General features: G+C 37.3%; 1 protein-coding gene across 20 annotated transcripts in view; it reads left to right on the top strand.

Moving 5' to 3' along the window:
* Dop2 (dopamine receptor type D2) overlaps positions 1-27116 on the top strand; it is a 572837-nt gene that overhangs the window by 202641 nt on the left and 343080 nt on the right. For 2 of the 20 annotated variants that reach the window (XR_004227948.1, XR_004227949.1), the window contains exon 4: positions 13366-13611. The gene's annotated coding sequence lies outside the window, so the exon portion shown is untranslated. 20 annotated transcript variants of the gene reach the window in all.

Genomic DNA, 27116 nt, shown 5'->3' with positions numbered 1-27116 from the left:
CAAACAATCAGTTTTTGTAATCTCTAAAAAAAATTAACTTTTAAAAAAGTAAAAGGTTAGGCGAGTTTGATATAATCTAAAGTAAAGTTTATTATATTTAATCATAAAAAAGAAACATAATTTTTTTGGTCAATAAAGGGCTTACTTAACTTAAAGTATCATAAATATACTGATGGTATTTTTATGACGTTTAAATACATGAAAAAAATTTTTTGTTGTTCACCACTAAACAAAATGAAACAGTCATGTCAATTTACGTTGTAAGTATCTTGAGAGTTGTTCCTAATTGATCATTATATAACTTAACTTTAAGTTAAGTGAGCCCTTTATTGACCAAAAAAATGTTGTTTCTTCATTATGACTCATTATGATTAAATATAATAAACTTGACTTTAATTGATTGATCTCAGTTCTTTTTCACTTGTTATTTCATTGCGGAATATATCAAACTCGCCTAACCTTTTACTTTTTTAAAAGTTAATTTTTTTCAGAGATTTTGGTCCTTTTTAGTAATTTTTTTTGTGCATTTCATATTTCTCCTAAAAATAAAATATAAGCATCTTTAGCACCTTTCGAACATGAATTTTTAGTAACATTTTTATCAAGACCGACCTCAAGTTATGTATTCTCCTAAAAATAAAAAATTACGGAGAACACCACCTAGACCTCGTCATCAACCACCCCGCACACCTAGACGCCGTCCGCGTATGATTTATTTACCTAGACACCTAAAAACACGGAGCGCACCACCTAGACCTCGTCATCGGCCACCCTGTACACCCAGATGCTGCCCTCGAATTCTTTCTACACCTAGATACAAAAAACCACAAAGCGCACCATCTAGACCTCGTCAACGGCCACCCCGTACACCTAGACGACGTCCGCGTATGATTTATTTACCTAGACACCAAAAACCACGGAGCGCACAACCTAGACCTGGTCATCGGCCACCCTGTACACCCAGACGCCGCCCTCGAATTTTGTCTACACCTGGACACTAAAACCACATGTAAACGTTGAGAACGCGTGCAAAAAACCGATGAGAAAGTAATATCCATCTATATATAGCTGTGCGGCCAACTTGACGGTCCTAACACTTGTTGTGGCTAACTTAACGGACCTAATATTTGATTTGAGCATTTTGTGAATGACACACTCGTGTATTTTATTATGCCAAACTATGATTTTCAACAAAAATATTGATAAAAACAGCTACCTTTTATATAACATGATATAAGTCAAAATATATTAGAGACAACAAATAAACGCATTTATTTCTTTATAATAAAAAATGTGAACCCCAACATAGAAGTAAATAGTAGCGCGGGCGCCGCGACTTCGTCTGATTCTCAAACTAGCCTTCGTGGCACTGCCGCGCCACTTGATAAAAATCAATTTTGAAGAGTGTCATTATATCACGTTATAGTTGGACATCATTTTATACGGTTGAACCAGTACTTGGACGCGGTCTTTGCCCCAGTAGTTGGACTTTGTGATTAAACGTGTCCAACTACTGCTTTATGGAAATCGCGTTTGAGGTATAGTTGGACAATGCTGAAAAAATTGTTCTAATGGGACTCGAGAGCAGTCTTTCAAATCATCCTCGAAAATTGATTTTTGTTAAAATGTTATTAAAAGCATTAGTATACTATTAGTAATGATGTTTACAATGCTGATCCAGTTTATTTTTTGAGGTTACGTTTGTTATTTTATCACAATAGCAAATATTCAAGTGTCCAAGTATAGGTTTAAATTTTCATTTTGTCCAAGTATTGGGCATTTTACCTTGTATTGTTAACTTGTACAAGCCTTGAAATCGAAAGGAAATCGAAAGATCTGTCCACGCTGGCAGCCAGGCCAGGGCTGACTGTTATAAGCTCTAGCGTCTAAGTTCGCCTCGCGCTTGCCACGACATGGCGGTCCGCCAGGTGGCGCGTAGTTCCGCATGTGGATGTCAAAGGGGACCCCCACCCAGGTAAAATATGTTCTGCTCACTGCGTTTAACAAGATACAAACACATGTTGGTATCGGTAGTCATGAAATGTACTAGGTTATAAGTGTTAAATTTGAATGTAAAACCACTTATTAGCCATTATATCATGTTTGTTTCCTACATAACTTCTAGTAGGTCAGGCCTATTCTAAAACTTTACAGCTATCTTTTTACTGTATTGAGGTTGTCGGAGTCCGGATCCAACATTCAGATTTTCGTATTTAATGGTTTAAAATGCAAATAAGGTAGCCTTCACATAAATATAGGGCTTTAAAAGTATTTTTATTGAAAAATTCAACAAAGGCTATAGCCGGGTTACTATGGTGAAATGGCCCCCTTGGAAAATGTATATATGTATATATACCATTCGATGGGGGATAAAAAAAAACTCCCATAGCCAAATTTTTAGCTCTCTGCCTAGTGCGCATGCGCAGTAACGTCGATAAACGTGTTTTTTTGATTTTATTTTTTTCTAAAGTCCCTATAGGATAAAAATTTTTTTAAAAATTCACATTGGTGTATTTATATGTCATGAATAACTGCAATTTTTTTGGGATTACATAACCTCAAATATCGGATCTAAAAAAATTATTAAAGTTTTCAATCGATATTTTGACCCCCTTGTTTTTGAGGTGCAACTTTTTAAGTAGACTTTTTTTGTGTACTTTTTCCCGTTCTTTACGATGGCACTAACGTTTTTTCCTTAAAAATGGTGGCACAACTCGATTTGAGCCAAAAACTGATTTTTTTGCCATTTTTTCACGTTTTTAGCTGGTTATGTTACAATTTAGTTACTAAAGTGACTCCTTTTGAGTAGTTTTGCATATCTTCCCATGAAAACATAATCAAATGAAATATTTTGTTCGCTCCAAGCCGTATTTTTTATATTATCTTACGTTTTCAATGATGGTCTTATCAGAATTGTGATATCACCTTATTATAAAACTGATGGCTAATGTTATGTTCTTTTTAAACGTTCTGTGATTGGTCGAAAGTATTGTCTCTGTCGCACTTTTTTGTTTATTGTTTATTTTTATTTATAATAAAAGGTTATGCTTGGCCGCGCGGTTGACGCGGCGGCTGCAATGCAGACGATCTGCGTAGTGAATGGTCAATCATAAAATTAAGAATTATCAGGAGCATAAACAAATAAAGTATTTTGATTTCTTAATTAATTAAACGATGCGCAAACCAATGGCCAACATTGTTTTTTTCAAAACTAATTTTTTTTTTTCTTACAATTGTCTATATAAGGGAGAAAGTACAATACGTCCCGTCCCGTCCCGTACCGACCCCGGGACATACCGTCTGAAATAAGTCACTTTTATATTATTGGCTAATTCTTTTCGATAACCCAATCGACGGTACAGAATTAGCCAATCCCGTTAAAACAGCTTATTTCAGACGGTATGTCCCGAGGTCGGTACGGGACGACGGACTCAATTGTACTTTCTCCATAATATACTAATACAAGTGAATGGTGAAAACGCTGTTAGTATAAGTTTATAACTTTTAAAGTAAATTAAAATCTAGCAAATAAAAATTGTTTCGATTTTTCTTTTTACTATTTCGGCTTTTGACTGATAATTGATAGCAATACTAGAAAAAATAATAAAGTAGTTAAGTATTTATTTTCAAATACATTGGAGTTAGTTGGAACCGAAGGCTGACGCGGCTACTTTAAATCTTTCTGCTGTTTACTTCAAAACTAACAATCTTGTATATTTAAAGTGAGTACTATATATTTTACATATCTTTAAAAAAAATGAAGATTTAACAAAGTTTTTCAAAAGTTTTGACATCACAGATTATATGCTTTGATATTAGGGTTATATGTATTTCTAATACATATTACACAATAAATTAATATTTTGTTAAATAACTTCTTTAAAATCAAAACCTATTATTAATATCTAAAATGTTATTTTTATGCCGACACTTTGAGTTTTGAAAAAAATACTGTAACCAACCTACTGATAAATAAAAAATCTCCCATGTATTTATAATAAATACACTTGTATTTTACCGGTATATGCAGAGTAAGACTTATTAATGGGTAGAAAAATAAAATTTTTATTATAAATTCTGTAGTATTAAGAGTAATTGTATCAAAAATAATGACAGATAATATAGTAATATAATAATATGATATAATAATATCATAATATGATATAATAATATAATAATATAATATAATAATATAATAATGTAATAATAATAACAGATAATTATTAGACCTTTTTATACGCTAAATAAGAAAAACATGTTGTGTACGTTATTAAATTCTTGCATAAAATCAAAAGTTTAAACCAACATTAAATTATAAACTGTTTTAGTACTCGCATAAAGATCCGATCTTATCCTAAAACAAAAATAGCAATCAGATTTTAAATCAATAAGCTAACAAAAAAGTAATTAATAAAAATGAATTTTCAATCCTATAGATATAGATATACGTACAATGCATGTAAGGGGAACGAGTCTTTATCTATTTAACTTAACCAATTTAGGCTAATCACATAAAGTAAAATGAGAAATTAGTTAAACATAAAGTTGTTGAAACTATTAACTAAATAAAATTAAGAAGGAAAAACATTTGAATAAAATATGACAATAAACTTTTGCTAGAAAAGGATTTGACGATTGATGAGTTGCATGTTTTGATGTAATGCGGTATATTAATTATACAAGTATGATTAAATTGATAAAATATAGACAGTCTTGAACAATAATTAATTTGTTTATGTATAAAAAACTGTCAAATTAATAAAAAATGCACATAAATATCTGCATATGACTATATATGATGTGATTTTTACTATAGTTAATTATTATGAGATGAGAAAAAATATTTGGTTTTACATAAAAACAATACATGAGAAATAATAAAAATGAAAAATAGAACTAATAGGATGCGAACTTATTAATTGTCAATTAACTTTTAAGTTAAAAAAATGTAAAATGAATAAAGTAAACACAAGCTAACCTATGCTTTAAACACATACGTATATGAAACATCATTAAAAACAACATTATTTATTTATTTTAAAATACACTATTATTCATGTCTAGATACAAGAACATATTTTTACAAAAAAACAAATTGATTATAATAATTTCATAGGTTTGTTGATTTTATAAAATCACTAGGTGCAAGCACTTCAATACAGTTTTTATGACAAAAAAAAATTATTTGCTTAAAAAACTTATAAATGAAATACAACTTATTTCACTTTTACTAGGCAATATTATTTTTTTACTTTTCATGTAAAGCTACTGAGAAAACTGGATTATACAAGAACTTAGATTATAATATTTTTGTAATATTTATTATTCATTCTAGTTTTTAATTTAAAAAAAGGCAAACAATTTTTTTAGATTTTTAAAAACTAACTAACAGCATTTTTAAATGTATTGTAAAATATTTATATTTTATTATTTCAGAAGTGATCTTCTTGTCTAATGGTTAAATAAATATGGCATCTAATAGTAATGAAGAGTCAGATAACATCAGGAAACGCGATGATCGAAGATGTGCCATGTGTAATATTTATATTAGAAAATCAATTGGTCGAGAAAAGGAAATCGAATCTGAAGTTGAAATCGAATATGCTAAACAATTATCAAATAAAGATATTTACATCCATGATGTAATTTGTGATTCATGTAGAAAGCGATTAGCCAAATACATATCAAGCTCTAAACCTAAAAAGGTTAATGTTCCAGCAACTGCTTCGTCTCAAGATTCAAATGTTTCTGAATCATTTTCTCAGCTAACTGTCACTTCATCATCTCAGGAAAGTACACAATCATCTGTATACACAATAAAGGAACAAAAAGTACGAGCAACCACGGAATTACTTATTCAAAGGACGATTGCGGCACATAAATATTGCTTTGTTTGTGGGTACCAAAAACAGACTAATAATATATTAGTTCCTTTAGAGGCCCGAATTCAAGTTTATAGTAAAATGAATGTTTTTATTCCACATGGCAATAGATGCTGTTGCACACATTTAATTAAAAAAAGATTTTATGAAGATGAACTAAATAAAATTAATATTTTTTCCACTACAAGTACGGTATATATTGATGAATTACTACAATTTTTGAGTCAATTATCAATGAAAGCAGACGAAACTTTATTAGATACAGTAGCTGAATTTTCCATGCCTGAAAAAAAATTGAAAGTTTTTACGGGATTAACGTGGGAAAATATTAATTATCTTAAAGATCAACTCACTTCTCTGAAGAATTCCTGTGTAAGGACAGCGACACAAGCCATTGTCGTATTTTTATTCAAAATGCGCTCTGGGAATTCTAACTCGCTCATCTCTACAATATTTGACATTGAAAGCGAACAACAAGTATCTCGTTTTTGTCAATCAGTATTATTATCTTTCGAAAAAGATTTACTACCAAAACACTTTGGATTAGAAAATGTAGACAGAAATGAATTGATTGAAAATCAAACTTCTAATATGGCAAAGAAATTACATCCTGGTAAACAACTTATTTTGATTGCTGATGGTACTTATATAAGGCATGAAAAAAGCTCTAATAACGAGTACCAAAGAAAATCTTATTCAGGCCAAAAAAAAGTTCCTCTGACTAAACCATTTACTATATGTACTACTAATGGTTATGTTGTTGACCAGTTAGGTCCATATCTTGCAAATAAAAATGATGCTACAATACTGATTGAAATATTGGAAGAGAAGCAGAATATTTTACAGAAACTTCTTCGCCAAGGGGACATTTTTATACTGGATAGAGGTTTCAGGGACATTAAACAAAAATTAGAAAATATGGGTTATATTGTTTTGATGCCTGCACTCAAAGGTTCAAAATCTCAACTTTCTACGCAAGAATCAAATGAAACAAGATTCACGACAAAACTGCGATGGGTTGTTGAAGCAGTGCACGGAGTTCAAAAGAAAAAATATAGGTTATTAGATCACAAACTTGATAATAAAATGGTGAAAAATACTGGATCTTATTGTAAAATTTCTTGCTACTTAAATAACTTGTTTGGCAAACGCCTAGATTCTGATGAAGACATGCAAGATGAAATATTTAGTGCTATGCAATCTAGAAAAAATGTTGAAAATACATTAGCAGTTTTAGTAGCAGACAAAAGATGGAGTCGTCGGAAAAGATTTGAAAATTCTGTTTACAGGAACATATCAGCTTAAACAGACAATATCTTACTTAGCGGAAATGCTTGACGCAGATAATAATTTGAAGATTGGATATTCAAAAGAGACTAACAATATTCTCAAACTTGAAGTTCAATCCAGGCATATTAACAGAAAACAATACAAATGTTTCGTTGAGTATAAACCAAATGGTATTGGTTATTCTAGCATCTTAAGACACTGTTGTGATTGTGCTAACGGTAACCGTACTATAGGATGTTGTGCGCATATTGCTGCCATAATCTATTATCTTTCACATGGAAGATATTTATCAAAAATCATACGACCAGCTGAAATTCTGTCTAAAATGTTTCTTAATGATCAAATTGAAGTGTGTATTGATGAAGATAGTGACAATGATGAGTGAATCATTTTTTCTATTGTGAACATTCGTTATTTTTAAAAAGCTACTTGTATACGTTCCATAATTTATTTTAAATAGCCTATGAAGATAATAAATTATACTTTGTACGAATTGAACATACTTAACTTCAATTCCTTTTTACCTGATAATTATTACTGTCAATAGATTTTGAATAATCAATTAAGTAGAGGCAGATAAGCCAAATATGGCCTTTTTAAGACCACAAGACGCCAAAAGTACCCTCAAACGATCGATTTCAAGGCTATGTTTAGCTAAAAACAGGCTTTTTTGCGTGAAAACCCTTGCATTATGACATTTTTAGGTTAGTTTTGGGTTACATGGTACCAAAAATGGCCTTTTTCGGCGTTAAATCACTCAAATGAGGGCATTTTTAGGTTAAAGAGAAAAGCAGACACTGACAGCGGCGATATTCTTTTTATATATAGAGAGAAACCCTTTATTACCTCAAATTCTGATAAGACCATCATTGAAAACGTAAGATAATATAAAAAATACGGCTTGGAGCGAACAAAATATTTCATTTGATTATGTTTTCATGGGAAGATATGCAAAACTACTCAAAAGGAGTCACTTTAGTAACTAAATTGTAACATAACCAGCTAAAAACGTGAAAAAATGGCAAAAAAATCAGTTTTTGGCTCAAATCGAGTTGTGCCACCATTTTTAAGGAAAAAACGTTAGTGCCATCGTAAAGAACGGGAAAAAGTACACAAAAAAAGTCTACTTAAAAAGTTGCACCTCAAAAACAAGGGGGTCAAAATATCGATTGAAAACTTTAATAATTTTTTTAGATCCGATATTTGAGGTTATGTAATCCCAAAAAAATTGCAGTTATTCATGACATATAAATACACCAATGTGAATTTTTAAAAAAATTTTTATCCTATAGGGACTTTAGAAAAAAATAAAATCAAAAAAACACGTTTATCGACGTTACTGCGCATGCGCACTAGGCAGAGAGCTAAAAATTTGGCTATGGGAGTTTTTTTTTATCCCCCATCGAATGGTATATATACATATATACATTTTCCAAGGGGGCCATTTCACCATAGTAACCCGGCTATAGCCTTTCACAAAAAAAAAGTATCTGGATAGTTTTAGTTAAAAATGCCTCCCTTATAAGCTACAAATCATTGAAAATAGGCAAAAAATGCAAAAATTGCAAAAATTGCTTGAAACCTCAACTTTGACCAGCTAGAACCAGAAGCCAAATGAAGGACTCGTGCTGAAATTATTTTGGGTGTCAGGTATATAGAACATATATATACAGTTTAGGCAAAAATTAAAATTTTCATCTTCGATTTCACAGAGAACCACCCATACATATATATATATATATATATATATATATATATATATATATATATATATATATATATATATATATATATAATATATATATATATATATATATATATATATATATATATATATATATATATATTATATATATATATATATATATATATATATATATATATATATATGGGACGTTTCACGTCAACCGGACCATCAGTGCACCCAAAATTTGGGTTAACCTAACAAGACGTTTGAGGTCTCAAAATGATCGTCTGGCCAATGTGGCGCATAAAATATGGAGCCTGAAACCCACGTTTTCATAGCACATTCAATAAAAACAATAGTAAAAATGTTCTAATTTGTGAAATATCCCACCAAAAAGCATGTACAACTCATGATAGGACATATTATTGACAATGCTGACGGAATTCCAAAATAAAAAATGGCGGAATCAAAATAGTGGACATTATACCTCCACCAAACCCATTTTACCGCAACAAATGATTTTTGATCAGTTTAAAGTATCGATATGGGGGTTTTCAGGGTCACTGAATCTTATTTTAACCTCGAAATTTCAAAATTTAAAAAGGTGGATCCAAAATGGCGGACATTATACCGCCACTAAACCAATCTTACCGCAACAAATGATTTTAGATCAATTTAAAGTATCGATATGGGGGTTTCTGAGGTAAATGGTTATAAATGTATTATCGGAATCAGTATTTGTGCACATGAATCTTATATTTTTCCGGTCTATTAGATTTAGAATTATCTGTCTGCGGTTTTTGCACTTACATTTTTCTATTGTTCTGTGTATATGTATATGCCTGCGTGGATGAAAAAAATATATAATTTAGACAAATCAATCAATCTTTAATGACATTTTGTGCACTCTTATCAATTCTGGCTCCTCGTTCGTAGAGTTTTTACTGGTGATAAATGGCTTTCGCCGATATCATAAATTACTCTGTTCCGAGGTTCATTGGCATTTGAGTAATGCATGACTTTCAACGTTTCATTATTTTCTGGGATAAATCCATGCCCCATTTGTATGTTTGTGACAGGTGGACAGTTTTTAAATCTCTTTGTTAGGAATTGACGAGTTTGTTCGTGATCTTTTTTGGTGCATAAGAAAAATTTTATATTGAATGATCGCCCATTAGCCCATGAATAAAGAGCTTTAACATCTAGAATTGCTTTATTTTTTGCAGCTTGTAAGCTCGCTCTTGTAGCTTCTCTCTTTACTATCGCTCCAACTCCATCGCAACTACCTTTTCCGTGTGCTGTTGCAAAGCAGTGCCATTCAGCATCAACGCCAAAATCTCTCTTATGACTCATTAAACTACTCATTTGATAACGATTTTTAAAATGCTGTTTAGCACCATCAGTAGCATATATTACCCTTTTTACTGTGGGACAAACCTTGCGAATTTCAGGTATAAGCTTTTGCTGCATTCTGTATACTGCAGTGGCATCATGAGTAGTACAGTCGGACATAGATACTGTACTGAAATGCTTTAGCTTGCCTTCAGATTTATAATAAACAACAGCAGGAAAAATCGTACTTTGATCATTATTAAAATGAAATGCCTGTGCAGCATCTTGGGCTGTAAAAGCATAGTTCTCAGCAAAATCCAATTGAGCAAGAACCTCTTCATCTGAAAGATTATTTTTCTTCCCAGAAATAAACTTTGATTGTTCCTTAGCGATGCAGTGATGAGGTATCAACTTTTCTAGGATAGAACATAAAGTTTCAATAAATTCTTGCGATGTTAGGCATTGTTTTATCAAAGTGTATCTATCGGTTGATTGCCACGTGCTGAAGATGACTTGATCAATATTGTGCTCATCCATAATGTTCTCAACGTAATTAGAAAACTTTTGAATGTCCGGACAAAATTTGCATTCATTCAAATAACAACTTGGTTTGGGATCCTCAAATAGAACGAAATTCAAACAATCTTTATAATTCTTCAGAATATTGTTTGAGATTTTTTCTATATTTACTGCGTCAATCATCGCCTTGAAATTTTGGTGTATCGTACATACACATACATTGTGTGTACCAGAGGATCCTGCAGACACAACATTTTGGTCTCAGTTCCGCAAACTTGGTAAGCCCAATCGGATGTTCAGGAAACTGTTCTTTAAATTGATTATGAAGGTTCTTAATATCAGTAAGTAATAATCTTTTCTGCACTTTTATTTTTTCACCATATAAATAAATACTGACGGTATCTTTTTTATTTGGCATAATTCTGCTGTTAAGATAATTTTCGTAAAAATCTTCAACTTTCTGAGGAGTTTCTGCAGGTAATGTTTTTCCACGTTTTGCAATAGGAGAAGCGAAAACTCCATCTGATTCTCTTAACTGTTTTGCTTTACGAGCCATTCTGTGAGACACACCAAATTGGTTCATAATTTTACGTATTGCCCAGTATTCGGGCAAAATAGTAAGAATACTGACACGTAATGGATCGTTCTCCGGCAGGGATTGGAATTTGTTTTTAAGTCCAGTTAAAATATCTGTAAGATCATCTTGCATAGGTGCATCCGTGTTTGAAACCGAAGGTGAGTCAGTCTCTGATTCAAAATCAACACTCATACTGACGTTTGGAGATGACAAATCATGTAGTTTGTAAAAGGATTTTCTAAATGTATCACAAATCAGTGAAGATGTTGGATAATAAGGATATACATCTTGAAATTCTTTGGAGATCTTCCTAAGAGATTTGCTGTGTCCTGTATTAATATGAAATGGATTAACGCATCTATCGATACGATATTTTTTCGCAGGAGAAGACATTGTTGTAGGATATGAGAAAGCACAACCAAAACAAAAAAAAAATGTTAGAAATAACAAAATTACGGCTAGTACAGTTGAACAAGGAGTTTCCGATAAAGTAAGACTTACTCAACAACTGCCTTTAAAAGGATGTTGAAGAAGAAGTCGTCAATTTATCTATTAATGTACCTATTAACTATCCTAAAAAGGACTGTTGGAGAAAAAGTCGCCTATGAATAAAGCCGCTGATGGACTTGCTCACCAACTATCCTGAAAAAGACTGTTGGAGAAAAAGTCGCCGATGAAGAAAGCATTCCTTGAAGAAAATATTCCTTTCTATGGGTTGCTAAACGTGGGAAGGGGTTGGGGGTGTAGGTAAAAAAGAGGGATGAAATAAATCACTTGAAAGCAATAAATTCCTTTGCCACAAAACAGTTTTATTTGCTGAAGTCTTTGCACAAGTTGTCATTGGATACGAGCCGTGTACTTGCAGCATTAGGCTGTTGGAAGAGGGGCGAGGTACAGCGCTGGACCCGGACTCCTTATGTTCCCTCCGCGACGCTACTTCACTTGTGGGTAATGCGCAGCCGCCTAGCGGCGCGCCGCGGTACTAGCGCCGCGGTGATAAGCGCTGCAGCGTGCGTGGCGTGTTCGGCGGGTTGCGCGTTAGCAGGGGCTTCTCGCGAGAGAGCCTGCGGGTGGGTTATGACAAATATCCGCCAGTTTATATTGGCCATATTGAATTTTGAAATTTCGAGGTCAAGCTAAGATTCAATGACCCCGAAAACCCCCATATCGATACTTTAAAGTGATCTAAAATCATTTGTTGCGGTAAAATTAGTTTAGTGGCGGTATAATGTCCGCCATTTTGGATCCACCATTTCGAATTTTGAAATGTCGAGGTTAAAATAAGATTCAGTGACCCTGAAAACCCCCATATCGATAGTTTAAATTGATCAAAAATCATTTGTTGCGGTAAAATGGGTTTGATGGAGTATAATGTCCACCATTTTGATTCCGCCATTTTTGATTTTGGAATTCCGTCAGCATTGTCAATAATATGTCCTATCATGAGTTGTACATGCTTTTTGGTGGGATATTTCACAAATTAGAACATTTTTACTATTGTTTTTGTTGAATGTGCTATGAAAACGTGGGTTTCAGGCTCCATATTTTATGCACCACATTGGATTTTTGAAAAGGCCAGAACTTTTTCAAAAGCCCTTGATCAGACGATCATTTTGTGACCTCAAACGTCTTGTTAGGTTAACCTAAATTTTGGGTGCACTGATGGTCCGGTTGACGTGAAACGTCCCATATATATATATACTTGGGGGTTCCACCTGCTAGCTCCGCTTGCCCACCCCCAATGCAATTAATTTGACATTTATCAAAATAACAAAATAGGTAATGAATTATTAATACATCTATTTTTTCCCCACCCATGAGGTAAATAAAAAGGCGCGTTTTTTCTTTGTTTAAAATAATGTTATGTTTTATATAACTTGATTTATAATTTAAAATTTAGATTAATTATATCATAGAAATTTGAATATGCTTGAATTATGTATTCTATTTGAAAATATTTAATAATTTCATCACTTTTATTAAAAATTATATAAGTACATAAAAGTTTCAAAAGAACTCTGTATCACCGACGATAGATTATCAAATCAATGCTTTAACTTTTTCTATTTTTCTTATAGGGTATGTAACGCGTTATCGAATATAAGTAGTTCTACATGAACGGAAATTATCGTAGAAGTATTTTGGAATTTTTTTCATTAAGAATGATTGCGATTTGGCTTGTCGAGCGAATACTGGTTATAAAAATCGGATTTTGGTACACTGTGCGCCGTCACGCGATTATGCGAAAGAATGAGATGCTTGGATGCAGTGAAATGGGATATCAGGTAGTCAATCAAGAACACACAGGATATAGGGGAAACAAGGTACTCTTAATTCCCTTCAGCAATAATTTCTTCTACATGTTCTTTTTTCTCCTAGTTCTTCTTGTGGTTTCTTAGGATCTCGGCCAAGATCTTCTAGCGTCCGGCTCGCTCCGAGCATTGATGCGACAGCTTTTATTTCATGGACTTATGTACACATAGCAAGATTTCATTAAATACATAATTTTCCAGTAGCATTAATTATATGCTACTTATGTCTTTTATCTTATAACCAAAAAAGAATTGTAATCCTTTCCACGATCGGATTCTTGAACTTGCTACGTATAATTGACCATGTGTAAAAACGTCCCTGCACAATCAATTGCTATATTTGAAAATGTTTGACCTTATGCTTTATTTATTGTTATTTCAAATGCTAATTTAATAGGAAATTGTCTTCTTCTGAATGTAAAAGGATACTCATTTTCGGAATATAGCGTTATTTCATTTATAAATACAATATTATTCACGTTGTCACCCGTTAGAACTTTACATTTCAAAAGATTATTAGTCATATCTATAATTCTTAATCGAGTTTGATTGCATAATCCTTCATGAATACTTATGTTTCTAATGAGCATTACGATGCAATTCATGTTTAAGCGAAGTTCATGTGAAGATAAATAAGGTGGATTTAATGTATTAAGATATTCAGGTAATAATGCTTCAGACATCAATCCATTATCATCACTATTTTCTACAGACTTGATGCTTGTATATATACGTTTTGTAGAACTTTTTAATAGTGATATTACTTGATTAAAGATGAAATTGCTGATAAATTTATATCAACTTATAGTTGGTTTCGAATTAAATAACCAAAAACAGAATCAACTATGTTTGTATTTTTTATAACACAATTATCTCAACAATGACGTTATTATCGTCATTTAAAGTTTTATTACCTATATTCAATACAAATTTTGCAAAATTATTTTGTTCATTAACTGCCCTCATATTTTGTGTTATATGAAATATATGAAATTTGTTCGACAAATGACTGTTTTGAATTGATAAATTAATCATTTCACTGCGTCCCTCTTAGTAATATTGATGATAATTGATCAAAATCGTCACCCAAGATAACGATTTTATTACCGAATAATTTGTCGTTATTCATTAAATTCTTTAAAGTTCTATCCATAATTTCTAAAGCATAACGTGGTGCCATTAAAGCTTTATCCCATATAAATACATCTGTATCGTGGCTAACTTGCACGCAATTTCTTTTGATTATCTTTACAATATTAAATTCTATCTTTTTCAATTTTAACGTAATTGTTGTAATAATAGGGTATACCAAAAAACACGAATTTTTGAGTAGCAAAAATCTTGATGGTCTCTCAAATTTCTTAATATCAGAGAAATCATCTCCTTTTTTTAAATTCGTAAAACTATTTTTTTGCACCGCTCAGGCCTCACAAAGATTTTAAATGTAAAAGCTATACGAAAAAAAACGGGTTGGATTCTTCGAATTTATTTTAAGCATGATGTAACGTAGTGAGGACAATTATTTTTTGTGTACGTGTGGCCTATCAATTCAGAATATTATAGAACCGAATTTCATAAAAATGGACTTGTTCAAAGCTGAGATATTTAACAACAAAAACAGTCATCTTTGCTATATTTAGAGCCTCATACAGCCCACAAATGTTAAGTTACGGAACTAGGATTTTCACTTTACTAAAGTTTAACTCTTTATCAACAATTGGCCAAGGCGTCATTCGCCTGGAAATATTTTATAGGCTTTTTTATTTAATTCCATAAGTATTTTCTTTCGACCGATCTTTTGAGCTAGCACCTTGCCCGGGTCAATAAAGAGCTGAAATAGATCCGTAGGCAAAAACTTTAGGGCTTGGGTCGGGACGGTCACGCAGGTCAAAATTTTCACAATCATGCTTTCCAGTATTTCCATGGAATTTTAAGCTATGAATCTTTCTATATATTTTTGACAAATATTATTTAATAAAAAACCTGCTGCTTATTCTTTAGCACGTAGTTTCCTTCAACATTATGTATCGCTTCAATATCTGAATTGTTTTTACTTCATACATAATTCTACAAAGTTTTTGTACTTTTTCGTTTGATAGATAAAATTTGTTCGAATCAATTTTATATACATAATCAATTATAATTTACTCTATTTACATATTTACATAATCAATTATAATAAATAACTCTTTCTCTCTTTTTTTCGCATAGCTATAATTGTTTAACTAAGCTCCAAAAGATATCACCCTTCCTTTTTTACCTGACATCTTATTTACCAACCTATATGTTTGTAACAGACAGTTCTAATAGTTGATATATATATATATATATCTATATATATATATATATATATATTTATATTTATATATATCTCTGACATTATATGTCAGATATGTATACCGTGGTGAGCCTCGATTAATCGCGTTGTGCATGCGTCTAATATTTATAACAGTGTATTTTTATTTTAGTATTGCTGGTTCAACCGTGGTAAACGCCCTACTGCTAACGTACTCTTAAAGAGGAACAAACAGAAAAAGGAACTCTACACGTTAGAGTTAAAATTCCTCCTTCCCGTTTTCCTCCGAATATGCTCCACGAAATAACTTAAAATTAAAGTAGTCTATAGTTATAATAACATTTGATAATCATGATGTTTTATAGAAAAGTTCAACATTTAGTTTCCGAGTCATAATGGTTGGGATAGTTCATGGAACGCATCTAAAATCACTAGTGATCGTGAAATCGCCGTGAAAAAACGCACATCCGTAACTGAAAATCTTGTTTTTAACGAATTAATAAAACAAAAAGAGAAAAAAACAAGCCTTGGTATAGATTTTGATTAATAACCTTGGAACGAGTGAAAGAACTCAGAGTGAGTTCCAACAAAAGGAAAGGGTTGAGTGAGTGAAGGGTTCTTTTTAATTAACACACACGATTTCGCGGTACACAAAAAGCACTTGCTTTGGCGTAAAAACCCTCACGGTTTAGAGGGAAAAGCCTCAGCAAGTGTAAGCTTTATTGAAAATAAGGAAAGGGAAACTATACAAATAAAAGAAAGAGAACAGTGACTCTAAAAGAGAAAAAACTCAAGTGAAAGAACGCACGCAAACGCAAAGACGCGAGGTACCTTTTCCGCACGCAGAGAGAGAGCTCTCTTACCGCAAAGACGAACGCAAAAACCGCCGCTGAAGAGGGCGTTGGGCAGGCCTCGTCGTAGTCCGCCGCTGCTTCCGTCCTGGCCTGGAGGTCTGGAAGCCGGGCCTGGGGAGCGAAAGGATGATCCGCAACCGTGCACCAAGCGCGCCCCGACGTCTCGGGGAGCCAGACGCTTGGCACGAGGGCAACAAGGGGTGTTGCCGCTGTTCGCTCGCCCCGAAGGAGTCACGTACAACACGTGGACACCTTCGCCAACAAACCTTAAGACTATCGCCTCGAGGCACACTCACACACTCGCACAAATACACACACGCGAACGACGCGATCGCGAATTTTCCGCTAAACACTACCAACACGGCGCAGAACGAGGTGAACAGTGATAGCTCTGAGAAGAACAAGTCACTGGCTCACCGTCAGAAGACAAAAAAAATCGAAAAGCGTAAGGAAGCCAAACGTGCGAAGCGCTAGGCAGTCCGAACAGGAATCCGCGCGCGCGGGCCCTTCGCGCGCTCGCAAGCGGGGCCGGCGGCGCGCAACTCGACGCATGCGCGCGCGCTCTCAACGTCGCAACGGAGAGCGAGCAGCGGCGCGAAATTCAAAAAGCCTAAATTTACACCTACACTACTTGAACGAATAAAACGAACTGAACATCCCGCCCGCCTTCGTCTAATAGACGAACCAACCACCTGGAACCTACTCAAGTCTTCTTAGCCCCTTCCTCGATGTGCAACGGACAAAGACGAGCAACGTGACGACGAAGAGAAGTGGTAGCAGTCTTCACTGTAACCACACGGACGAGATCATCTGGACCTGGATGGACCTCAACGATTCGTCCTAACGGCCATTTGGATGGAGGATAACGATCATCCTTGATAAGAACGAGCTTACCTACACAAAAATTCTCTGTTGGATTCCGCCACTTTTCTCGCTGCTGCAAATGGAGGAGGTATTCCGACGACCAACGATTCCAGAACTGGTTACGTATCCGCTGGAGCAACTGAAAACGACTCAAACGATTCAGAGGCACGTCTGGCGAATCATCATCAGGAATCAACGCTGAGGCACTTCCTGTCAAAAAGTGAAAGGGTGTCAACGCATGGAGGTCATCGATGTCCGAAGTCAAAGCCCCTAATGGACGAGAGTTAAGGCACGCTTCTATCTCAACGAGAACTGTCGAAAGCTCCTCGAACGTGAGAGTGTGCTCCCCTACGACCCGTTTCAAGTGGTGCTTTACGGACTTCACACCAGCTTCCCACAAACCTCCGTAATGTGGAGCGCTAGGAGGAATGAACACCCACTCCGTTCCGTCATTTGCTAGAACCGAGGCAACCTTTTGATAAAAATCCGACGCCCGCTGGAACATCGCCTTCAGCTCGTTGTCTGCTCCATGGAAGTTGGTGGCGTTATCGCTGTAGAGCTTCTGGCACACCCCTCGCCTACCAACGAATCGACGATATGCACTGATAAAAGTGGCTGTCGTCAGATCGCTCACCAGCTCCAAATGAATCGCTCGGGTGGAAAAGCAAACAAAGACAACGATGTACCCCTTATACGCCTTGTGTCCACGACCCTTAGTTGTGCGAACCTGAATGGGACCAGCGTAGTCTAAACCTGAAATCGAAAACGGCCTACTAGCATGCACTCGATCGGCGGGGAGATCTCCCATTAACTGCTGTGCTGATTGAGGTTTGACCCGCTGACACGTCACACACTTGTGAATCATGGACTTGACTAACTGCTTCCTGCCCACAATCCAGACTTGCTGCATCAGAACGCTAGAAGTCAAAGTAGGTCCACCATGCAAGCAAAGTCGATGAGCAGAATACACGAACAAGCGACTGAGAGCTGAATCCTGCGACAAAATCGGTGGATGCTTGCGATCGAAGGACAGGCTGGAGTGAGACAGTCGACCTCCTACTCTCAAAATATTGTCCTTGCCAATAAAAGGATTTAATTTACTGAGCCGATTTCCTTTCGGCAATCTCCCTCCAGCCTTCAACGCTTCGATCTCGACTGCAAAACTGCTCGCCTGCGATAAACGAATAACAATGCTGCGAGCTTCTGCCAACTCTGACAGCGTGAGAAATTTAGGAAGCGGTTCTTGAGCCTCTTTTTGCCTACGATGATTAAGAATAGGACGTCTAGCAAACGCAACGACCCGAATTAAGCGGGACAATGAAGAAAATCTGGTCAACAGCTCCGGTTCCGACGGCACCTTCTTCGTATGGAGCGCTCGCCGAGTCTCTGCTGGCTGTGGCCACTCGTTCGGAGCTTGTGAAAGCCAGCTAGGTCCCTGCCACCACAGAGTAGTCCCTGCTAGCTCCGCTGGTCCAGAACCTCGATTTGCCAAATCCGCTGGATTCTCCTTAGTAGGTACGTGCGCCCATTTTGCAGACGGCAACTCGGTTTGAATGTATGACACCCTATTTGCAACGAAGGTCTTCCAATGACAAGGATGCTTTCGAAGCCATGTGAGTACAATCTGACTGTCAGACCAAGCAAAAACCGGAGTCGCACTGAGAAAATCGAGTTTCCTAACGTGGCAAAGGAGGTTAACGAGAAGCGCAGCCCCGCAGAGCTCTAAGTTAGGAATACTGACCGTCTTTACCGGAGAAACCTTCGTCTTGGCAGCTAGAAGAGACACACTGAATGTGCCGTCTCCCTTGTCGACTCAGATATACAGCAGCAGCATAAGCTCGAGAAGAAGCGTCCGAGAAACCGTGTAGCTGGTACGAACGAGTGGAAGTGACGCCTAACCACCTATCGATTGACAAGGACGGCAGCTCAGATAACGATTTGCAATAAGCATACCATCGCTCGCGAAAATCCTCTGGCAAAGGCGTGTCCCAGTCGCACTTCTGGATCCACAAGTCTTGCATCAAGACTTTCGCAGTTACTGTAACTGGCGAAAGCCACCCGAGTGGATCAAACAAACGAGCTATATTGGAGAGAATGGAGCGCTTAGTCGAAGCCTTCGACAGCTCGGTGATATCTGAAACGGAGAAACAAAACTTGTCCTGAGCAGGATTCCAGTGAACGCCGAGTGTTTTGACTGATTCATCCATATCGATCTTCTTTGCCGGGCCCTGTCCTGTCTGTGGAGGAAGCAGCTCTGGATGGTTAGCAGCCCATTTGTCAAGATAAATACCTGCCGAGCCTAAGAGCTTAGTAAGCTCGACCCTTTTCTGCACCGCAGTGGAAAGCTCGTCCGATCCAGCGAAAGTATCGTCCACATATGTCTCGGATTTGAGGCATTCAGCACCGAGAGGAAATCGAGCGCCCTCGTCCTCTACTAATTGTTGCAGCGTGCGAATAGCTAAAAACGGAGCACAAGCCGTCCCATAAGTGACTGTCGTTAAGCGATAATCGACAGGAGGTGAATCAGCCCAAACGATCCTCTGAAAGTCTTGATCCTCGCGCTGCACTTTGATCTGCCTAAACATCTTAACTATATCAGCTGTAAACACAAATAAATATCGACGCCAATTAAGCAAAATCAACGCGAGGTCACTTTGAAGAGGAGCACCCGTAAAAAAGAAATGGTTAATAAACCAACCATACCGAGTGCGTCGAGAGGCGTCAAAAACGACCCTAATCTTCATTTTCAACAATAAATACGGCACTACTGGGTGATGTGGCAAGTACCACGCACCTTCACGCCGAATCTCCGACTCTGGAACTCGAACCATGTGCCCTAGGTCCTCGTACTCCTTCAGAAATTCTCGATACGCATGAGCGACCTTGGGATCTCGAGCAAAGCGGCGATGCAACGACTGGAGTGATCCAAGAGCCATTTGCCTTGTCTCACCTGCAACCGAAGGTAATTGAGATTTCAACGGGAGACGAACCTCGTACCGCCCCTGCGAATCCCTGGTGTGAGTCTCCTTGAATAGTTTCTCGCAGGCTTCGTCCTCCGGTTTCAACTTAGAAAACGACGAAGGAAGCTCGTCGAAAGCCCAGAACCTCTGCAGCATTTGGTCCAGCTCCTGCATTGAAGCGCAATGCAATACCTGCAACGGTGTGGAAGTATGCGACTCCGCCCGCCGTGAATCCTTCGCCGGTAAAACTCCGGACATTATCCAACCAAAGGCCGTATCCTGAGCGACAAGCTGCGATGAAGGAAAGCGTCTCAATCCCGATCGGAGCAACTGCCCCTAGACGTCAGCACCGAGAATCACATCGACCTTATTCGATAGGAAAAACTCCGGATCTGCGAGAGTGAGCCCTGCAAACTGCATGAGATCGAGATCTTCAATGCTGTCGACTGGGAGCTGTGACGTTAGACGAGGAAGAATGAGCGCCTCTGTCGTAATCTGAAAGCTTGTGTCGACCCTGGATTTTAGAACGAGCTGAGTTCTCGAGCGCGCAGTGCCCGTTGCACTAGCGCCAAGCCCTGTCAATGGTACGCAAGTATGCTCCTTTCGGAGCCCTAACAGCTGGACAATCGACTCCGAAACGAACGAAGCCTCCGACCCTTGATCCAAGAGTGCTCGTACATGGGTGCGATCTCCTCTTGGACCTATAATCTGCACCTTTGCTGTAGCCAGAACGATTCTCCGCTTCGGAAACGTGACGCCCGCTGCATGCAAACTCACGACAGATTTCGAGCCAGAGCCGCCCGCCTGAGAATTATCGGTGTTCTGGTGCCCAGCTTGCGAGTTTCCCTGGAATTTAAGATGCAAGAGGGTGTGATGTTTACCCTGACAAGTAGAACAACGTCCCGAAGAATTACAAGCGTTGGCTCTGTGAGATCCGAGGCAATTAAAGCAACGCTGCAACTGCTTGACCGTTGCCAACCGCTCGTGTGGATTCTTGTCTTTCAGCTTGAAGCATTTCGAGAGAGGATGCGTGCCGTTACAAAGGGCGCAATTAGAATTTCCAGACAAACGAGAGGATCTAGCGTGGAAAACCTTCCGAGGCTGAGGTCCTGATGTTGGCGTAGAAGCTGGTCTCTTCTCCGCCTTGCGCTCCGAAGGGTACATCTTAAGAGCTTGAGCTCTTCTTTCAAGGAACTTAAGCAAATCTGAAAACTTAGGAAGAGCGCTGTTGATATCACGCTCCGGCTCGTCCGCCTCCGGCACGTACTCCTGGTCCTTCTCACTCAGCTCAGCCTCCCACAGCTTCCGAGACTCCGGATCCAGGCGATCGGACAACAAGAAAACAAACCAAATATCCCAATGATCAACTGGAAGTTTCAAATTTGTCAAAGCTCGAACGATCCGCTTGGCCTCATCAGCGAACGCACGCATTTCAGCAGCCGATTCCTTCTTCATCTGCGGAATTTCTAAAAACGAAGTCAAGAGTTTATTGATCATCAACCTAGGATTACTATAACGATCCTTAAGCGTCTGCCAAGTGCTCGCATAATTCGCATTGGTTGTCATCACGTCCTTTATCAGCTCTGCAGCCACACCAGTCAAGCATAACTTGAGATACTGCAGTTTCGTGACGTCAGAAATGCCAGAACGACTATGCACGAGAGAAGTGAAAAGATCGCTAAAACTAGCCCAGTCCTCGTCTTTACCTGAGAACGTAGGTAAACTAATTTTCGGAAGCTTGACAACCTCAGGATCTGAGTCCGACTCCCCCATACTAGCGCTATCATCAGCATCAGGCTTGTCGAATAAAGCAAGCAGTGTTAGGATCTCGTCAAGAGCCGATTCGTAAACACCCTGAATGCGATCGAACCATTGATCTGCAATATACGCATCTGTCTCTGCATCGTCCCTAACGACAATTTCAGAATGCGTTTTCCTAGTCTCCACCCAAATCTGCTTAACAGCATCAAGTCGTGCCTGGACCATGCTTTTATTAAGCGAGTCACGCTGCTTAGCAAGCAGGCGTGTACGAATGCTCTCAATTTCGGCTTCTCGAGCCGTCTGTAACGCAGTCAGCTTCTTCAGCGCAATAGGAGCCATGATGCTCGCAAAGTCTCCCTATACGTAACGCAAACTTAAAGAAAATAAGTGTCGTGCACGCACGCCGCTAATCCGCGGACACAACCGCAGTGTGTCTAAGAAGTCGCCGCTCCCTAATCCGCAAACGTCAACACACGCGCGAGGCGCAAGGCCTCGCTTCCGAGAGCGCTCGACCGGCCGAGTATGTAAACAAGAGCGCGCGGCGCTATACAAAACGTTCACACTGAGGCTGAGAAAAACAATACTTGGAACTTCAACAGAAATATAATATGCTACTGGAAAAAGTCGTTACAGTGTGAACGCGTTTGTGTACAGATTTTATACACTACGTTTATCGCACGATTATGCCCGATAGAACAAAGAAAAACGCACGAAAAAACCACTCACTCCTCACCCGGGGCACCATGATTAATAATCTTGGAACGAGTGAAAGAACTCAGAGTGAGTTCCAACAAAAGGAAAGGGTTGTGTGAGTGAAGGTTTCTTTTTAATTAACACACACGATTTCGCGGTACACAAAAAGCACTTGCTTTGGCGTAAAAACCCTCACGGTTTAGAGGGAAAAGCCTCAGCAAGTGTAAGCTTTATTGAAAATAAGGGCGTTGAGCAGGCCTCGTCGTAGTCCGCCGCTGCTTCCGTCCTGGCCTGGAGGTCTGGAAGCCGGGCCTGGGGAGCGAAAGGATGATCCGCAACCGTGCACCAAGCGCGCCCCGACGTCTCGGGGAGCCAGACGCTTGGCACGAGGGCAACAAGGGGTGTTGCCGCTGTTCGCTCGCCCCGAAGGAGTCACGTACAACACGTGGACACCTTCGCCAACAAACCTTAAGACTATCGCCTCGAGGCACACTCACACACTCGCACAAATACACACACGCGAACGACGCGATCGCGAATTTTCCGCTAAACACTACCAACACGGCGCAGAACGAGGTGAACAGTGATAGCTCTGAGAAGAACAAGTCACTGGCTCACCGTCAGAAGACAAAAAAAATCGAAAAGCGTAAGGAAGCCAAACGTGCGAAGCGCTAGGCAGTCCGAACAGGAATCCGCGCGCGCGGGCCCTTCGCGCGCTCGCAAGCGGGGCCGGCGGCGCGCAACTCGACGCATGCGCGCGCGCTCTCAACGTCGCAACGGAGAGCGAGCAGCGGCGCGAAATTCAAAAAGCCTAAATTTACACCTACACTACTTGAACGAATAAAACGAACTGAACAGATTTAAATCTATTAAATAGAAGCTGAGATCTAAGCGATGCAGTTTTCAGTTATATAGAGTATACAGGGTAAGAAAACGAAATTTTGAAGCTTAATATCTTTAAAACTAACTGGTATCATAAACAACCCAAAGAAAGAGATCAAGATGCTATATAATGCTAACTAAATCCAAAATTTGAACATGATTAATGCCTTTTCACTCCAGTTACCGCGTCACGTAGAAAAACGACTTTTTTCAGTTGTTGATGTTTTTCTCAGGATTTGCCCCATGAAATGACTTGAAATTAACATGAATTATAGTCCTAATAACTTTCAATAATCATGATTTTTTTAGAAAGATTCAAAATTTAGTTTTTAAGTTAAAACAATTTCAAAAATTTGTGCTTTATGGTGTGTAATAAAAAAACGACGAACGATAATATAAATTTTCCGCAGTGAAAAGATAGGCAATTTTATTCTCTTTTAGGTACATATCAAGCAATTTACTTTCATCAACTTTTCTAATAACTTTATTAGAAAAAACTGAAATCTCAAAACTAAAAAATCGATATAAAAAAAACGAGTCCAGAAAATGTAAAAACGGACTGTTATCCCGCTATGTACTAGTAATAACATAGAAAATGAGACTTGTTGGATTAAAATCCACTGAGTAGAAGCTAAACTAGAGGCGATTTGAACGAACACACACACACACACACACATACACACACACACACATCTATACAGACATTTTCTAAAAACATTATTTTTCGACTTCAAATCCCTCAAAATATATTTCCTACATGTTTTTACACAAACTCTAAAAATTACTATTACAAGGCTTCCTTAGGAAGGAAGCAATATCATTGTTTACAAATATTCTTTAAAATTCGTTTTTTTGATAAAAAAACATTTTTGCTGAAATAAATAAAAATTTATTGTACCTATAAAAACTGTAATTGTAAAAGTAAAAGTTATTTTGTTATTTAGTTTAAAATAAATCAAATACGAGAACTAAAAATCTTAGTCTTGTCGACTAGTGTAAAGTTTGGAAAAGGAGAGAGTGGCCATAAATTTTTTGTAGGGTAGAGCCGAAAACGCAACCCAAGGGTCGGATTAGGAGAAGGTGATTATCACCGTCACCTCAAAACACTTGCTTAGCTCACACAGGGCTCAAGTGTACAAACTTTCATCAACTTTTGAACAGCTTAAGCGCCGCCTAAAAATAATTTAAAAATTCTGAAAAAAATGCAGACTAACTCTTTGCTATACCGGAAAATGAGACATCAAGATTTTTGCTAATCGAAAGTTCGTGTTTTTTGGGATACTCTATTGTACAAGCGCGCGCTACGCTAGGCACGCTTCACTGTATACTCTCTTTCTACTGTAAGACTCCGAGCTGATTGGACGCACCGCCGACTTGTGGCTATTGCCACTTTACAATATACTATTCAAAACTCACAGAGTTTATTTATTAATCCACCCTATATTCAAACAGTTTTATCCATTACCTACTGTTGAAATAATCTACGACCTTATAAAAGTGCATTTGACATAGGCGCACCACGTAAAACGACGAATGCTTTCTTCATAATCATCAAGGTTTTTATTGCTAAATGGTGGATCGATGGAACAATGGATATACCATAGGTTCAACCAATGGATTTATTATCATGAAATGATGCAAATGCGTATATATGTTATAATTCCTGATACGATTAAAAAATCTGCGCGATTTTTTATGAGTTCTTTTAAATAAGGTTTGCAATTTGTTCCCGACTTGCGTAGCAGATACAAGTAAAAACAAAATCGGTGGGCAAGTGCTTCAGCGCGTCATGTAAAATGATGTGTAAGCCTCGTGGTATGTATGGTGGTCACTTGAGTATTTTAGTATCTTTGTCTACCTCGGGTGGATATACCCAGTAATTGGAAAAATCGCGAGCTCAAATTCGGTTTTTATTAGTTTAAATAAATCTTTATAATTTTTAATTAAAGGCGCGAAGTTCGAGCGCGATAGTGCTCTAATGAGCAGCCATACACTTCATGTGGAAACTTCGAAATCGATTTAAATTTTAAGGCACTATGACTACAGCAGTCGTTGAATGATTTAGCTTTCTTCAATACATTCTTATCTACAAAATGCATTGTTCACAGCAAACGTTTATTGGTCCTAAGTAATGATCTTGAGTTACGTTATATTGTTCATCCTGATTAGATTCTTTTATTACGTACAACTTACTTTCCTGACAGCAGTTTGTTTACGCTTTAGTTAGTTTTTTTGGTTCTTCTTGTTTAGATGTGAACATTTTTTTCTTGGGCGTCTACGATGTCTCGGAGTATTGGGTGTAAATTTTTCTGAATGAATTTGAATTGTTAAAGTCTCATTTTGTTGTTCTTTTTCATTATTGTTACTTTCGGTTTCTGCGTTTTGTACAACTTAAAATGCTTCAAGAGGATTTGAATTAACACTTTTTCACTGACTATCTTCTACATTAATAATCTTTATTTTTAACTTTACAGTTATTTTACATTTATATTTTACATCTTTTGCCTCTCCTTCATTTCTCTTTTATTTATTTCATTATTTGTGAACGTGTGTGTGTGTGTGTGTGGATCTGACTGTAAATTGTTTGCGTAGAGTTTATTCTCATTTATGTGTGTGTGATTCGTGGGTGTGTGTCAGTGTATCTGTTCGTATAGTGTTTTCTCTTCTTTCTTTCTCTCTTCTCTCTTCATTCACCTGTTGTCTTCTTACTATTTCCTTTCTTTTCTTTATCCTCCTCTATCCTTTCCCTCTTCGTCTCTGCTTCTCTTTCCTTCTTCTTACTGGCATCTGTCTCTTTCTCTCTTTTCTCCTGCGTACTTTCCTTCTTTGTTTGTTCCTCTTCCTTCTTTCCTTTTTTAGCTTTTTCTATCTCCTGCTTTTTCTTCTCTTTCATATCTGTCTTGTTTGTTCCTCTCTTCCTGTACTCTCATTTCACATAACATTACCTTTTTCCAACTTTCAATCACCGGTTCCTCGTCTGCTTCCTCTTCTGTGATTTCTTTTGCCCTCCTTTCCTGCTCCATTTAAACAATTTTTCTCCAATCTTTATCACTTTGTTTTCCAATCTTACTTTGATTTTCTCTCCATTTTCTGTCTTTATCTCTTTCATTTACCTTGCAATCCTTACCAAATAAAACCTGTCCTCTCTTTCTTTCAGACTTAACCACTCATCCAGCACGTAGAAATTTTCTTCCCTTGCCTCTCCAT

The sequence above is a fragment of the Nasonia vitripennis genome (assembly GCF_009193385.2).
Source record: "Nasonia vitripennis strain AsymCx chromosome 1 unlocalized genomic scaffold, Nvit_psr_1.1 chr1_random0006, whole genome shotgun sequence".
NCBI lineage: Eukaryota > Metazoa > Arthropoda > Insecta > Hymenoptera > Pteromalidae > Nasonia > Nasonia vitripennis.
Note: the sequence above shows the minus strand (reverse complement) of the source record. Positions and strands in the feature narration are given on the sequence as shown.